Genomic DNA, 17,991 nt, shown 5'->3' with positions numbered 1-17,991 from the left:
AATCATTCATGAGAGGAAATTAATATTTTTCCTGTTGAAAGCACAGCCTTGATGATTATATGTTGTGGAATTCTCTGATAAACTGTTCTTACCCTCAACCTTGAGTAGACTTAATGTGTGCCTAATTCCATACTGTACAGTATCCTTAAAGGGACAGTTCACCCAAAAATTGTAATTCCCTCACAATTTATTCACATTCAAGTGCTTCTAAACTTTTATGAATGTATTTTTTTCTGTTGAACACAAAACAAGATTTTCAGAAATGTGTTTGATGAAGCAGCCACTGACTTCCAGAAACTAGTATAGGTACAAAAAATAATATACTCAAGAAAAAATCCTCAACACAAGAAAGAAACTCAAACTGCCTTGAAACAAGTGGAGAATGAGAAAACTATGACAGAATGGTCATTTTTGGGGATAACTATGGCTTTACCATATTAACTGGCCTTGTTATTATTTATTTAATGGATTATCATCATGGGCTTTCTACCCAGCCCTCCTAAAACTTTTGAGATTAGCTCATAAACCGTACACATTATTATCGCCTCAGTCCCCTTTAAATCTGATATAAAAAACAGCAACAGAATTAGGCTCCTCCCCGCTTTTTGTTTTTCATTTGATAAGCACAGAGTGAAAGAACAAGGTGTATGTTTATCGATAATTGTTATAATATCTGCTTATTTGCAATTCTTTACTATAGATACACTAGTATCACTTGTAACCCAATGTCATGGAGGAGCAGTCGCGTTTACTCTGCATTTCCTCATCAGCACAGCTGTTTCCACCAGCAAAAAATGCAACTCTTAATGAACATTTCGCTATTTTTATTTCAAAATGAACTACGAATATAAAACACTATACAGCACAGAAAGGATTAAATAGTAACAGAACCACATAGTGAAAGTTTTCAGTTTGACTGCCAGATTCACTGACAGAGAAAGAAACATCATGTGTTGTCGTGTATTAAAAATATATATTATTTAATGTTATGATTCAGATCGTGAATTATGTGAATTAGCCTGTAGGTTTAAAAATATTTTTTTTTTATTTATGTCATTTAATTAGAAAATGTATTTCTAGTTTTATTTATTGACTAGGCCTACATGAAAACAAAAAATGTACTTGAATATAAAAAGTGTTTTTTTCTACAGTAAACAAGTGTGTTGAGCGTATTTAGCTTATTCAGAATTGAAATGGCTAAGCCTGTCTAAAAACTCGTTCATTCATTTATTCATCTATTTTCTTTTCAGCTTAGTCCCTTTATTAATCTGGGGTCGCCACAGCGGAATAAACCACCAATTTATCCAGCATATGTTTTACGCAGCAGATGCCCTTCCAGCTGCTACCCATCACTGGGAAACATCCATACACACTCATTTGCACTCATACACTACGGACATTTTAGCTTACCCAATAACCTGTACCGCATGTCTTTGGACTGTGGGGAAAACAAAGAGCACACGGAGGAAACCCACACGAACATGGGAAGAACATGCACACTCCACACAGAAATGCCAACTGACCCAGCAGAGGCTCGTACCAGCAACCTTCTTGCTGTGAGGCACTACCTACTGTGCCACCACGTCGCCTGTCTATACAATACAGTGAAATACTGCAAGTTTAGCATACATGCCTTTCATATTAGACAAACTTTTTTTAAGTGTATTACTATTAAATCCCTACTTATAAATGCAATATTAGGCTTTATGTCTTTAACCAAAGAAATTACACTGGAAGTTTAAGCATCAAAAATACTTGTAAGTGTCTGAACAAGTCCTTTAGACTATTAAAATGTTCTTTTCACTAAAACATGGCTTTTCTAAGAACTATTTTCTGAAAGATTCTTTGATCAACCAAAAACTATAAGTTATGGTATAATAAACACCCTTTTGAATCAGGTGAAAAACAGTATTGTGAGCAGAGTGTTATGTCCCAACTTGCTGTATTAATAAAATAGAAGGCAAAGGGTATCCGGATGACCTGAGATGTACATCCACCAAGATCTTTACTATCCCTTAAGACCATGCTAGAGGGAAGCAATAGAAATGATGCTGTACATTTTACATTTACATTAAGGTGGCAACACGGCTGATTTAGTATATTACACTTATTCATATAACATCGCTTTTAAAAAGTGAGAAAAATCATGAAAACGCTCTTATAAACATTGTTTAGACCAAACAAAAAAATTTATGCAACAGTTTGCATCAATATATTTAAGTTTCAACAACTTTATTATGTTAGCCAAATGACATTTCCTCTTCAATCACAGGCATTTTTACATAGCATAAACTCTATTTTTTTTTTAGGTTGAGTACTTTCAACTAGTTTTTTTTATTAAAATTTAAAATAAATCCAGTGTTATGTAATTAATTATTATAATTATACATACGAGTTTTCAAGTTTAGAATTAAATTTTTTTTTTTTTTGCTGAAATCGTTTCATTTTTGTGTTTTCAAATTTACTGTTCATTTAGTTGCTTTATTTTTTGTTTTCCAGTATTTTTATTTTATTTTAAACCACAGTTTTTCAGTATTTTACAAAACAAAAATGTGTACTGTCCATATAAACATTATGAAAAATAACAACAACAAAAAAAAACAGTGTAAGGACTTAAAAATACGAAACAACATAAAATGCAACATAAAGAGCAAAATCTACTCTGAAATAAGTAGAGGCTTCAGAAAATAATGTTCTTGAGATGCATTACTTTTGCACTGGGCTTCAGTCCATCAAGTTTAAGCAAATTCATAAGTATATTTAAGTTCCTTGAGGTAGCTTACATTCACAGCATGCCCATCAGCAGAGCACAGCACCTTGCCATATCCATTCCATTTAGGATTCTCATGCCCTTAACCATGATGGGTTCCGTCAAAGTAGACTGATCACCAATGATGGCAATTGTAATCACTTGACTTTCAACTTCCTCCTCAAATTCTTGTGTATTTACCTTTACCTGACATGTTTACCTTTAAATATAACTTAATAAAATTATTCTGACAACTTAAAAGTTTAATCTAATCTGCAATTTAGAATTTTGTAAGTTACAACAATGTATTAAACTATGTAGAGGTAACAGACCACTTAAATTATTTTTAAGAGTTCCAAACCAAATATAGTACAGTACCTACCTAGTGTACAGTTGCAGATCTTCTGTTGATCTATATTGATAAGGTCTGTAAAACATTTGGCAACTCAAAAAAAAATCAAAGATTTGTTTCCACATCCTTATTTTCATGCATGATTAAAACTCAGGCTCATAGTATCCTTGGTATGTACTAGATGTGTAACTTGACTTGGTATGTAACTTGATGAAGCCTGAAATACACATATACTTACAATATTGGAAAAATCGGACACTGTGATATTTTGCTTTCCTGTAATTTTATGAGCCACTTGTCAAATCACTGTGTCCATCCATCATCCTGCCCTGGTTGAAGCTGGCCTGATGAGGGCTGTAGGTGGTCTGGTCAGGCTTGCTGACTCCACATTAAGGTGCCTAAGGAGACGAGATCATAAGACTAAAACAAAGAATGTCTGCTCTCAATCACAGGCATTAAGACTGAATGTCATGACGGTGAATACCATGCAGTGATATGTGCCAAGTGCTTGAGATTTTGCAACATTATTTATACCACAGATAACAACATAAAAATACAGTGGGCTGGACTGCTTTAGGTTACTTACAAGCTTGAATACAAAGAAACACGGTGTAATAAGAAAACACAAGACTAGGAAGACCTTGTTATTAAAGCATGTTGCTTGTCATGAGTTGAAATAGTTTAATATAGCAACTGCATGATGTTCTGTCACATCTATTTTTAATGTAGTTAATACAATTTTAGAGTGTGACTTTAAGGAGTGTAACGGTGTAGCTTCTTTGTCAGACTTACCATTCATTTGATGTAGATTTTGTTATCTCTGGTTGTGTCTACAGTAAAGTATTTGAGGACACCAGAGCTGAACAAGCCAGACATGTTGACAGTTTCACCATAACTCTTCCCTTTTGTGATCTATCGCCCATGTCACATAATAAACGCTCGATTTCAAAGTGTGCACATTTAATTGCACAGAGCCAATGAGTGATAACAGCGCATTGAGTCCAGTCTTTGACAGATATATCTCTCTATTTTCATGACAATGTCTGCTTTTGACACTTTGACTAATGGTCTCCTAGGCAGGTGTGCTGTAACTTAAGGAGCCCTATTTAAACCCAGATGTCTCCTTTTCAGTGTTCAACTTTGCTAGTTCATTGTTAAAGCACTAATACTTGGGAAAGTCTTGGTATTTATAAAAAACACCATCTTTTTTTTTTTTTTTTTTTACACAAAAATTGTTGGTTTTGGTTCAGGATGATGTTTGATCAGTGCTGGATTATGAATTTTATTTAAAATTGAATTCACAGTTTTACCACATTTAGTTTTGGATAAACAACTGATCAAAACAAATTACTATGAAAAAAGTTACTTAAAATTATTAATTAATATTATTATTATGGATTTTTTTGTTTAAATAAATGAGTTAATTACTCGCTCATAAAATTGATTATATTATATTTGCTCATTTAAATTGATACATTTATGGATGAATCAGTGTTTTTAACAAATCTCTTAAACGACTTTTACAACATAGAAAACATTTCTTAATAGTCGCCACCTACTGGTGTTACAAAGTAATTGACACTTCATTTGAAGCGTTAAGTTGCGTTCAAAAGGTGAATTACTATTTTGGTCAATGCCAAACAGCAGATGTTAGTGTTTTTATCTGAACTAGAAATCTTATAGACTTTTTAGCAACAAAAAATAAATAAATAACAATGTAAACTAAAAGTAAAGGCTAAAGCTGTTAATAATAAATCGTACAAGTCAACTTTCTCTCAAATGTCAATTTTATTTATGTAGCACTATTAAAAACAACCAAAGGTTGACCAATGTGCTGCACAACAAAAATCACAATGAGAAATATATTTAAAATATAGCTAAAACAAAAATCAAATGCCAAATCAAAAAGGTAAGTTTTCAACCTAAAAGCAGACAGAGATGATATAGATTTAATACCGAGGGGCAGAGCATTCCACAATCTAGGACCACTTACTGCAAAAGGATCATCACCCGTGCATTTCAGCCTCGACTTAGGGATGCATATAAACTCTGGTTTGATGACCGAAGAGACCGACCATGCTACTGTTCAGTCAACAGAACTGATAGATAAGACGCTGCCAAGTCATTTTGTAATTTAACAACCAAGAGAATCATTTTAAAAGTGTCACGATAGTGCACAGGCAACCAGTGCAAAGATAGTAAGACTGGTGGGATGTGGTCGTGTTTTTTGGTACCGGTTAAAAGCCTTGCAGCAGCATTTTGAACTAATTGTTAGTTCAAAATGAAGGATAAAGTTGTCTGACTAATCACAAAATATAGTGAGTTCCAGTAGACCAACCTAGAGGTAATAAAAGCATAAATTATTTTTTCATAAAAATTTTTTTTTCTAGATGGAATAGTTGTGACTGTCATAAGTCTAACTGTCGAAGCTGAAAAAAGCAGAATTTAACCACTGCATTTACCCGTTCATCAAATCTCAAGCCATCATCAAAGATAACACCCTGATCTTTTACTAAAGGCTTCACAGAAAAGATTGCCTAGAAGAATTGGCCTAGAAGAATTTGATGGGCCGAACACCCATATCTGTTGATGTTGTGTGATGATTTTGGTACTGTACTGGCATTTGTTCCAATGTTTTGAACAACATTCAGATGGTAACTGAGTGACAAAACAAACCCTTGAATCACCTGCATGATGAACACACACTTTCTTCTGCATTTAGTCAGATCGCACCGCGCCTCACCTCGCAGCCTGAATCATTCGGGAAGGAACCCTGCCTTCGACATTTGTTATCGTCCCACTGACAATGAAGAGGAATCTAAGGACAAAGAGACGGGAAATGCTGTTCCTCACAGACAACAGTAAAAAACGTTTAGCCTTCGTGATTAGCCTTTTCTGAAAAACCATTTTAATCATTTACAGTTTAAAGAGGACAGTTTAAAGTAAATCTGTAGCCCCAAAATTTGTCTGTAAAGTTTTAGTTAAAAAAAAAAATTATTATTAATTTGGTTGTGAGCAAAAGCAATGTGCATGTCTTTTTAAATGCAAATGAGCTGCTGTTTTTTTAAAGGAGGCGGAGCCTTTACACAGTATTCCAAGTATTCTGACACTCTAGAAACAACTAAAGTTAATCACACACAGCCAAAATGACCAATAGCCTTACATGTTTGGGAAATGACGGAGAGGAAAATTTCAAACCTTTTAAATAAACGTATGTAGAAGTTGTGGAGAAAAGTCGATTTAACCCATTAACCAGGATGTTACTGCTCTGCAACAATCCTTTGCATATACCATGCTAACAATCACATGGAGAAACTTTCTCAAAGTATGCACTAATACATAGTATATAATGGAAGCGCTGGTATTCAACCAATCCTTCAGAAACAACACTAAACTGTTTATTTACAATTTTAAAAATGTATTTAGTCCAAAAATAAAACACTTTACCAACATTATTACATTACCTACATTTGCAAAATATATAAATAAATAAAATTCTGGCACAGACATTGTAAATATCTTGCTGCTACAGTGAGTAAACAGAAATGGTGACTGCTGAAGCCCCAACCCAAACATGAGGGGTAAGGATTTAAACACTAATTTATAGATTAATAAATTATTAATAAAGTATAACTTTTCAGAATAGGAGATTGTTTCAGACCCTGTAGCATTTGCACGTTCTATTTTAATACCAAACAAAAACTTTTGGCACTTGCACAAATGTTAACTTAAACTAACAGGGAGCAGAAATCTGAAGACTGGACACATGACAGAGGACAGAGCGACTGGGGGCTCAGATGAAGACTCATCAAGCCCGCCCACTGGAAAGGGTGTGTCTGGGAAATCCTAAATCACTCCCTTGGGGGCTGAACTAAGAACAGAGAGAGGGAGAGACAGAGGGGGAGAGAGAGAGACTTGGAGGAGATTGTAAGACTGCTTAGGAAACACCGGCACAGTTCATAGTGGGAGGTCAGTGGCAGCAAAACAGGATTGTCGTTCATGTTCGTCTTGTTGTTGTCCTTCAGTGTGAATCTAGATCGCTATGCTTGCTGTGAAACTGTAAAACTCGTACTCACAGATTGCAGGAGGAGGATATTTTGGTTTTTGCTCACTTGGAAAAACTACAACCTTTAGCCAGGTAAGAACATAAATGATTTTCTTCTTCTGTTTATGTATCTCCCAACAAACATTTACAAACGTGTAATTGTATCTCTCTGAACAGCAAATAATACTAATTCTGAAGTTAGTGAACTATCTGTGACTCTCTCTGTGTTAGATTCAGTAGCTGACAGTAGCTGTTTTGAGGAGGGGTGTGTGTGTGTGTGTGTCTCAGAGGAGCAGCAGTAACTGTTGTCTTTGGAGTTACTCATGTGGAAAAAAAGTGGCAGCCACTGCTGGGGACTTTAATAAATTTGTGATTAATATGTCAGAAATCTCACTAGTCGACTCGCAGGCTGAATACTGCACTGTGGGTCACATCATAGATGGATAGTGGGGGGCTTGACATCTCCTATAAACCCCTCTTGCTCAACAAAAGAAGGGTTCATTAAAAAATGGCTGTATTGTGTGACTTTGTAAGTCTGTGCAAGATAAAGCTCTAAGTATGATTCTCTAAAAATAGTTTTAAATATACAGTCAAAGTCAAAATTATTAGCCCCCTTTGAATGTTTTTTTTTATATTTACCAAATTATATTTAACAGAGCAAGGAAATTGTCACAGTATGCTTGATAATATTTTTTATTTGTTTTATTTTGGCTAAAATAAAAGCAGATTAAATTTTTTAACAAACATTTTAAGGTAAAAATTATTAGCCCCTTTAAGCTATATATTTTTCAATAGTCAACAGAACAAACCATCGTTATACAATAACTTGCCTAATTACCCTAACCTGCCTAGTTAACCTAATTAACCTAGTTAAGCCTTTAAATGTCACTTTGTGCTGAATAGAAGTGTCTTGACAAAAATCTAGTCAAATATTATTTACTGTCATCAATGCAAAGATAAAAAAAAATCAGTTATTAGAAATGAGTTATTAAAACTATTATGTTTAGAAATGTGTTGAAAAAATCTTATGTAAAAGAGAAATTGGGAAAAAAATAAACAGGGGGTTTAATAATTCTGACCTCAACTGCATGTACACTCAGCTCATTTCATTTACAATATGTGTATATATACAGCTATGGAATAAAATTAAGAGCACTTAAAAAAGTCAAAGTTTCTCTAAATTTGGATTTATTAAATTAAAAACAAATATTCATTGGATTAACAATTTTTTAAGGGATTGCAAAACATTGACATGGGCCGAATTTAAATTAACAAAAGAAGATGAACATTGCAAAATTGTTTTTATTTGTTTGTTTAAATTCAGCCCATAGACATTGTTTGCAACAATTTACCTTAAAATAATCTAGTAAATCCTATGAATATTGTTTTTCAGTGTACACTATTAAAAAAAATTTGACTCAACATTCTAATGCAGCAAACTTCATTTTTGAGTTGACTTAACTTTCAATCCAATTACTGCACTTGACTCGATTTAAGTTGAGTAAACAAACTGAAGTTTGTTGCCCTAAAATTTTAAGTTTAAATAAAACGTCAATATTTATTTTACACTACGAAAGTTTATTTTCTATAAAAACGGTCATTTAGAACTTTTCCTGTTTTACAGAAAATGACACTGGTCGGAATCACAAATTTCTGTACATGCTATGACTTGAAATCAGGGTTATTTCACCAACAAATATTGATTTCTTATCTCTTCTGAAGTAAAAACATCAGTATTGTGCTGTCTTAAAATGGTTATAAACAACAACAACAAAAAAGAATATATTAAACAAAATGCCATAGCTTACAGAATAAAACTTTATAAATCATAAATTCAGAGAAACTGTAACCGAGCTAGGTTTTACATAAAATACAGTGCTCAGCATATATAAGTACTCCCCTCACAAATTTATCTTTTAAATTCATATTTTTAATAGGAAGCTAACCAATACTATATTTGTGCATACACATTACATTAGTCAGTACTGAAGCCAAATCTGGAGCTAAATAACTTCCGATAACGATTCAAGCACTAGTACGCCCAAATTTTTGTTGTAGAATAATATTAAATACAAATTTTAAAAAGAGGAAAAATCAAGAGAATCAAAAAAAATTGACAAATTTAGTAGAAATTTTGTAGGTTGTAATTTTTATTTTTGCAATATTTTGCTTGAATTGAATTATATTTTCTTTCAGTTTCTAAATATGTTTAGTGACTAAAATATTGTTGCAATTAATATTTTTGTTTAATAAATCTGTTTTGTTTAAATGTACTAAAATACATTGCCTATATTCACTGATAAATGGATAAAAAAAGATTCATTTTTATATGGGGTGTACTCAATTATGCTTAGCACTATATATATATGTTTAAATACACACAAATAGGTATTTATATAAGAATATACAGACTTATACAAAATTTTAAACATAATATTATGCTAAGATTGTATTAAAAAATAACATTTCCAGCACAGGAAACCATGAGCATTTTCTGTTTTGCCCTCATTCCGTCTTCCCTCCGTTGCTCTCAGCATTTGTTTGTTTGTTTGTGGTGTTTTCCTCTCTACATGCTCATTACAGTAATTAAGGAGCAGTGGTGTTGCATGTGATTGGACTGAAGATCTTAAAGCATCTACTTTTAGCACTCAGAGCTGAGAGAGACGGATGTGACCGCTGGCTCCACGCCTTCAGTGAATGGCTGTTTAGTGTGTTCACAAGTCTGCATGTATTTCCACACTTCCTATTCTGATAAGCGTTTGCGCGGGCACTGCGTAATGAAGCACTCAGGCCTGATTTGTGGCTGTTGAGGTACTGGTACAGGAGTTTGAGTTGAAGTGGAAAGTGTTGTGTCTGTCACGGGGGCGGTGGAGAAGATGTTGATGTATTGTTGCCCATATGTTCCTCCCTCTGAGTGCAGTTGAGTGGTCCACATTGGGAGAACTGTGGTGCATTCTTGCTTGTTTTGTCTCCTGTTGCTTTACTGCTATTGTCAGTGACAATGGGAGCCTCAATCAATGCAACAAACGCAGTGATGTCATACAGGAAGTACTACAACTCTCACTCTACAATGTCTTGACTAGTGTTTATTAGCCGGCTTTGTTTTAAGACCTACACAAGTGCTGTAAAGTTTGGAGTTGGTAAGGCTTTTATTTAATTGCAGTTTAAAAGTGCAAGGTTCTTTAGTACTCATTCTAATATGTCGTATCATCAGTGATGAAAATAGTTACTTAAAGTGTTTGTTCTTTGATGAACCAGCAGTATTTGTTTAAAACTGATTTTGCTTTGGTAACAATGTTGTCCAACACAGGCTCATTCTGAAAACTTAGCCCTATATACTTTTCTGGAGATTGCGAACTATGTAGCCAGAAGTATGTATAGCTAAAGAAAGTTCGGTGAAGAACAGTTCCAGAAAGCAGGAAAGACGAAAACCAAATAAAAAATAATAATAAACATGTAAATAACAGGTGAGAATGTGGAAAAACGTGGTAAAAATCAGGCGAGGGCTTTTCTTTTTCTGGATTGCTTTTTTGAATTCTGTTGGTTGGGTTCAGGGTAGTGGGTGGGTGGGTTAATCGGTGCTTTTGAAAACACTATTGGTTGGGTTTAGAGAAGGGGGAGGGTTCGATCAGTCAATCAGTCTGGACAGTCAGTCTAGTGGATTTACGCAAGAACAGCAGGCGCAAATGGCACTCGTGAGAGAAATTTGAGATCTGAAAAATGTACACAGCGGCTTCTGATGGATTTGCGAAAACAAAAACTGCAAAAAAAAAAAAAAAAAAAAAACTCGCTCCTGGGATGTATTTGGCTGTCTACGAGTGCGCCTCGGGTGATGTTGTCACTTTTAACGTGCTAATTCAGTCTGGCCACATAAAAGTATTCGTTAACACTATTATAACTACACACTATCAATCATTTATTAAGCATTAGCAAACAGTTCATTTATTATTTGTTAGGCATCAACTCTAATTTAATAGATATAAGCAGCTACAAAAGCTGCATTCTTGATTTATAAGCACATGTATAATGATCAACATTATTATTAATAATGATGATAATAATAATAATAATAACAACAATAATAATAATAATTAATTTTAATTGTAAATGGCATCTTTCTAAACACCCAAGGTTGCCCTACAACAAGCATCAACAGCCATAACAGAACAAATTAAAACAATTAATACCACATTGCCAAACAAAATTTTAAATCCATGTAAAGAGTTGCAGGTACAAAGACATCGTAAGCATAAAATAATATGATAAAATACAATCAAAAGAAAGCCTGCTTAAAGAGATGAGAGAGTCTTGAGACTAGATTTAAAAGTGTGAAGACTATTACTGCTGCTTAGATCCAGTTCCATAGTCGAGGAGCCGCGGAGCTAAAGGACCTGGCACACAATGTGCTTAATTAAATGCGAGATGGCACCATCTATGGTGAGGACTATTTATGCTTTGTAAATCCTTTATAAATGACAGTTAAAGGCTTGGTTATATTCTAAAAAGGAAAAATAATAAAAAAAAATGTTTAATTTCAATTAATTTCAAGACACACAAATGAAACTGTCAAATGAAAAATACATACATACATACATATACAGATTAATAATCATTTACTTACGCATTCTGAATAAAAAAAAACATCTTAAATAATTCTTAAACAACCGGTTTGTAAATAATGCAATATTTCATTTAGTAATGAAAAATTAACCATTAACAAAGTATGAAAACACAATCTTTAAGCATGTTTTGCATATACTTATACGTCAAGAATACAGCAGGTGTATTTAAAAAAATTGTATAGCCGTATTTATAAACTGCCTACTAATGTTTATTAATGTACAGTTAATGCTTAACAAGTAATAAAATAACTATTTGATAATGCTTGATAAATGATTCATAGTGTGTAGTTATTATAAAGCTTTACCAAGTATTCTGGTGATACTAAACTCTGGAATGGTTGTGCAAATATTGCATTGGAAATGAACCGATACACTGTAAAAAGCAATTACTTACTTTAATAAAAAAAAAAAAAGTCAGTAAACCTGTTGTCTTAAAAGTGATAAGTTGATTTTACTTAAAAAAGAGAGTAAACCTGTTGTAACTTTGGACTATTGAGTTGACTTATTTTTCATAATTATGCAGTGTTAATTTTTTTTATCTTTTAAAGCAATGGATTTACTCACTTTTAAGTATCACTTTTTACAATGTAACCCAACACAGCATCAAACGATTTACATTGAGTCAGTAAAATGTCCTAAAATTAAACCAAAATTTCCTTAATAGTCTAAATAAACAAAATTGTAGTTTCATTGGTGTCTAGCTTCTACCAGATTGTCAAAGGCTGGGATTGAACACAGAGCCCTTCACAAAAACAACAAGCCTTTTTTTTTTTCCATTCCAACTGTATTTGATTATATTGTTTGTGGCAATTTTTTTAACCTAATCATTGCATTTCCTCCAGAATAGACTCGAGTCTTGAAGCACCATTTAAGATCCACTGATCTACACTATTTCAGACAAAAATGATATGAACTCAATGGTTAACTTGATTTATAGCATGCAAGATATGCTCTAGATTACAGGTTTTAGCATTGTAGTGTTTGAGAGGGAACTAGAGGGGGGTTATAAATTGACAGAACACTAATATATTAAAAAGGAAATAGAAATGCAATCATTTTAGATTGAAACAAGGTTTGGGAATTCTAGCACGTGAGTAAAATGTAAAAATACTCATAAACCACAGTCACAAGACTTATATTAGCATGAAATATGTGACTAAAATGCATACTAACCTTGTCTGCAAAGTTATAATCCAATTTGTTAACTTCAGTCATGACTATATAAAGCTGGTACACCTGGCAACTTTCACATGATCCATGCAGGATACGTCACGTAACCTAGGACGTGACCACAGGAATTACATCAGAATGACCAGACCTTAATCTTCCGAATAATCCCAACACTAAATGCACAATTCATTCAACTTTAACAAGCACATTGTTTCCTGTGGTAATCAACAGCGAACATGATTGCATTGAATCTGCGCCTTTCTTTTTACACAGTTCAGTGTGTACTTTGGTTCTACGGTTCATTAGTTGCTTCAATCAGAATGTGTTCTTCACTCCTTCAGGCCATCATGGTTGATGCATGGTTGTGTGTTAAGAGCTCTTTAAACCCTACACTTGCCCTCCTCTCAGTCAAGTCTTTGTGTCCCGTAAGCAGGTTTGAATTAATTAAAGGAGAACTGCATTATTCACAAGATTCCCACCAACTCCTGTGGGGGATGGCTGGACGGAGAAATGGCCAGGGTGAGAATGGTCGTCTTGTTGTTTTTGAAACGCGCTCTTGTTTTGAAGAATGAGAATTCTCCTCCTTCATGTGCTTAACCTTTAGCTGCGAGAGTCAGTGCTCTTTGAAAACTGTTTGTATTACAGGCACATTCTGAGAATAATAGTAATAAAAAAGAAACAGTGTGACCCTGTCTATAATCGCTGTTGAATCAAGAACAGCTCCTACATCTACTGTTGGATAATTGTCACTAGATAATCATTTTAAAACAACAATATGAGCAAGCAATAGATGTAATAGAAATGGCTCACACAAAATTTACTTTTACATTTAACCAGGGCTGCACAATATTAACCATTTTGTCATTCCCAAACTCATTCTTTTCACACACATTTTATTGGCACACTTTTCAAAATACAGTGTTTCAAAGAGATAGTGAAAAATAATACACACTACCTTACAAAACTCTTTTCGCCAACCCATGTTTTAGGAGCAACAAATAATAACTTGACTTCTAGTTGATCATTTGGTATCAGAAGTGGCTTATATGAAAGGCAAAGGCCTCTAGATTACACTTATTTTACCTAAATAAAACATGATCATGCCTTGATTTTTAATTATTTAATTAGGACGGTAAGGTCTGACTTTGCTTAGACAAAAAGTCTTGTCACTCAACAGAAATAATGTACAGTATAGAATATAATTTCATGCTGCAGTGGAAAAAGAATGAATATTGTGTCTGACTCCCATGATCTTGGATGACTGCATCCATACATCTCTGCAATGACTCAAATGATTTATTAATAAAGTCATCTGGAATGACAAAGTAAGCGTTCTTCAAGGACTCCCAGAGTTCATCAGGATCCTGTGTATTCATCTTTAATGCCTCCTTCTACATTTTACCCAAGACATGATCAATAATGTTCATGTCTGCTGACTGGTCTGGCCAATCCTGGAGCACCTTGACCTGTTTTGCATTCAGGAACTTTGATGTGGAGACTAAAGTATGAAATAGAGAACTATCCTGCTGAAGAATTTGCCCTCTCCTGTGATTTGTAATGTAATGGGCAGCACAAATGTCTTGATACCTCAGGCAGTTGATTTTGCCTTCCACTGTGCAGATCTTTTGTTAATGAATGTAACACTAAACCATGATTTTTCCATCACCAAACTTGACTGATTTCTATGAGAATTTTGGATCCATGTGAGTTCCAATAGGTCTTCTGCAGTATATGTGATGATTGGGATGCAGTTCAACAGATAATTCATGATTCATCTGAAAAATTTACCTTCTGTTACTTTTACAAATGATCAACTAGAAGTCAAGTTATTATTTGTTGCTCTGACAACTGGGATCGACAACAAAACTTTTGTCAGTAATATAATAATAATTTTAATATAATTAGTTAAAATGTTGTGTTCATTAATTTATTTTCCTTGAGCTTAGTCCTTTATTTATCAGGGGTTGCCACAGGGGAGCGGAATGAACCGTCAACTACACAACTACACATTTTACGCAGTTTATGCCTATCCAGCCACAAAGGCTACACTAAGGCCAATTTAGTTTATTTAATTCACCTATAGCGCATGTCTTTGGACTGTAGGGCAAACCAGAGCACCCCAAGGTAACCCACCTGAATATATGGAGAACATGCAAACTCCACACAGAAATGCCAACTGATGCAGTTCTAGACTTCTTTAAAGTGAATTGTGACCAGGACCGTCAAGAAAGATTTTTACTAGATTAGAACTTGGAATTGTTATATAGACTACTTTTATCACGTTTTTTTTTTTTTTTTTTTTTTTTGGCCTTTTCAGATTTTGATGTCACTGGACCCCATTCATTTTATTTATATATGAAGCAGAACAAACATTCTAACAATGGGGTATATGCACACAGACCTTTAATTTAATTAACTTATGGTTAATTTTCATCCCAAACAAAGTCGCTGCGTTTAAGATCTGATTTCTTTACAAAAACATTGATCTTCACAGCATGGCTCATAGAATATCAAGTAGGTATTAGACCAAACAAGAAGCACTGCATCAAATTATAATTTAGCTAATTCTTTAAAATATGAAAATGTATTTTTTCTCCAGTATTTTCAATGGAATTTCTGCTCTAGCCTGTGGCTAATGATGGCGCTTGTGGCTAACGACGGCGCCTGCGTTTAAACGGTCTTTCATCTCCTTTCACGCTTTAACAACCAAATAAATGCTGAAGTCTATTTAACGTATTATCTTTTAATTACATTACAACATCTGTGCTGTAAAAGGAACCTTAGTTAGAAAAATAGGTACATGAAGCTTTTACCAGAAGTTCATCGTTGGCTGAACGAGAGGCGACATGTGGAACACACAAAACAATCTACAGCAGCCTGACAGACACTCAGGAACAGCTTGATGCTGCCCAATGGCTGACCGTCAATATGGTTTGTCCTGGCCTTTAGGCAGCTGACTTGTGATCAACTCCTAAATAGAGAAAGCTTTGGAAATAAAGTATATACTTGATTAATACAATACAAATTGTGTCAAAAATGCACAAAAACAGGACTAGGGTTAAGTTTGGGGTTGGAGTTAAATACACAAAAACGGACTAAGCTTTTACTATTTGAGCTTGGCTGTCATTGACTGTACTCATAGGATGATGGAACATCAAAGACAGCAAAGGATATTGAAAAATCAGTAAGATTGAGGTCTCTCAGCAGACACAATATGATCTCTGGATTCATACATATCTTGTTGCCCTCTATTTTTCGCCTGCGGCGACAGCATTTTCCAGCTTTTAGTGCTTTGGAACCACACAATGGTGAATAATTGATAGAAAACTCTTTTTTGGCAAATTATACCAAGTGTGTTTACAAGCCAGACTAAAAAAAGAATAAGATAATGGTTTTCATGGTGAACAAAGAGACTTTAACATTCCTGAACATGACAGAGTATTAACCAGAGGCAAATAAGTGTGTTTGATATAGGCATGATGTCAGCCAGCAGCCAGCTGTGCTTTCAGAAGCGAGAGAGAGACTACTGTGATTGACATTTTGGAGTGAGGTCATATGATGGCATGTCAGTCTAGAATAGAATGAGCACTTGAGAGAAAAGTGCATAATCAATGGGGAGTATAGAGAGAAAATAAAAGAGCAAAGCATTAATTAAGAACTCTTTGATGAGCATTTAGCATATTCATGACCTCTGGGGAGGAAGAGAAAGTTTAATTGTTTCGCATATGTAATCTAGAGCCACAGGGGAGCCTTTTCTGCAGTGCTGACAGCTGTCTCTCTGCCTCAATGGGTGCTGAAATGTTGAAAATTACACCAAGCCGAGCTCTCAGACACTATGTTAGCCTACAGCGGCCTTTTGACCTGAGAGCAGAAGTAGGGAAATCACTTACGTTTCAGATTCCTATTACACTGAGCAGCTTGTTTGTGCAACAGTTACAAATAACAGTGACATTTTACATTACAGTGCCCGCACTAGTTCACATACTGCATATTGCTGCTGTTATTATATTAAGCAATCTTTAAACTGCAACCATATGAGGTTTCATGTTTTATTACACTTTTATAAATTCCAAACACTTTTGGGTTTCACAAATATCTTTCAGAGAGAGAGAGAGAGATGATAGACTATAAAATAAAATGATGTTGCTAATTAATTAATCATGTTAGTCAATGCAGCATTACCAAAATTAGATATTATTGTAAAATGTTTCTATAATTGAAACACTCCAACTTTTTTCTTTCTGTTCAAAAATGATGTAAAATGTAGAAAAATTATACTTAATTTATAAATCAAGCATAGCACCAAAAATGTTCTTAAATTAAAGTTAAATCATGTAGCCATAATTGTAAACACATACAATTAAACGTATGAGTAATAACATCAGCAGGGCTTTTTTATTTTTTGATCATGATTGCTCTCGACTCAAGTTCATCCATCCTCAACAGTAACTATAATTAAAAAGCAATAATTTAGATAAAAGACTGTGGTAATCAATAAAGTGTCTTGTCATGATAAAATATGACCATAGCTAAGACCAATTACATTTTATACTAAATTTCATTAGCTTTTTAAATGCACAAGCATGCCCGAACTGATTGCCTTGTTATCTCAGTAAGCCCATATTCATTTATATATTGAAGGAAAGAGTTTAAGAAATAACTCAAGTCAAAATATAAATTAATCATACCAATTCCAACAAAAAGTGCTCAGGGGTAGCTTAATTAATGTGTTGGTGCTATATGAGTAAGGGATTCATCAGAATAAACAGCAAAAGTAAGTCCAAAGCACTTGAAAAATGTGAAAAAAATATTAAAAAGCCTTTATTGATATGGCTGTTCCTTAAAACTGTGTCTATACTTTTCAGCAAACACTTGGGTAATAGGGTAGCAGGGTAATCAGGGTCCCTGTTACCCTGATGAAGGCAAGTGTCTGAAGAAACGCATAGGCACATTTTTAAGGAATAGCCATGTGTTAATATTTTTGTCACATTTTTCGAGTGCCTTGGACTGACTTTTACTGTTTAAAAATAATCATCATTTACTCTCTCTCATG

General features: G+C 34.1%; 1 protein-coding gene across 2 annotated transcripts in view; it reads left to right on the top strand.

Moving 5' to 3' along the window:
- Positions 1 to 17,991, top strand: part of bcar3 (BCAR3 adaptor protein, NSP family member) — a 153,889-nt gene that overhangs the window by 48,401 nt on the left and 87,497 nt on the right. Inside the window, exon 1 of one of the 2 annotated variants that reach the window (XM_087263753.1) lies at positions 7,054 to 7,239. The exons of the other annotated variant lie outside the window; for it this stretch is intronic. The gene's annotated coding sequence lies outside the window, so the exon portion shown is untranslated. Of the gene's footprint in view, positions 1 to 7,053; positions 7,240 to 17,991 lie in introns of those variants that run through there. 2 annotated transcript variants of the gene reach the window in all.

This window comes from Danio rerio, chromosome 8 (assembly GCF_052040795.2).
Source record: "Danio rerio strain M-AB ecotype USA chromosome 8, GRCz13ab, whole genome shotgun sequence".
NCBI lineage: Eukaryota > Metazoa > Chordata > Actinopteri > Cypriniformes > Danionidae > Danio > Danio rerio.
Note: the sequence above shows the minus strand (reverse complement) of the source record. Positions and strands in the feature narration are given on the sequence as shown.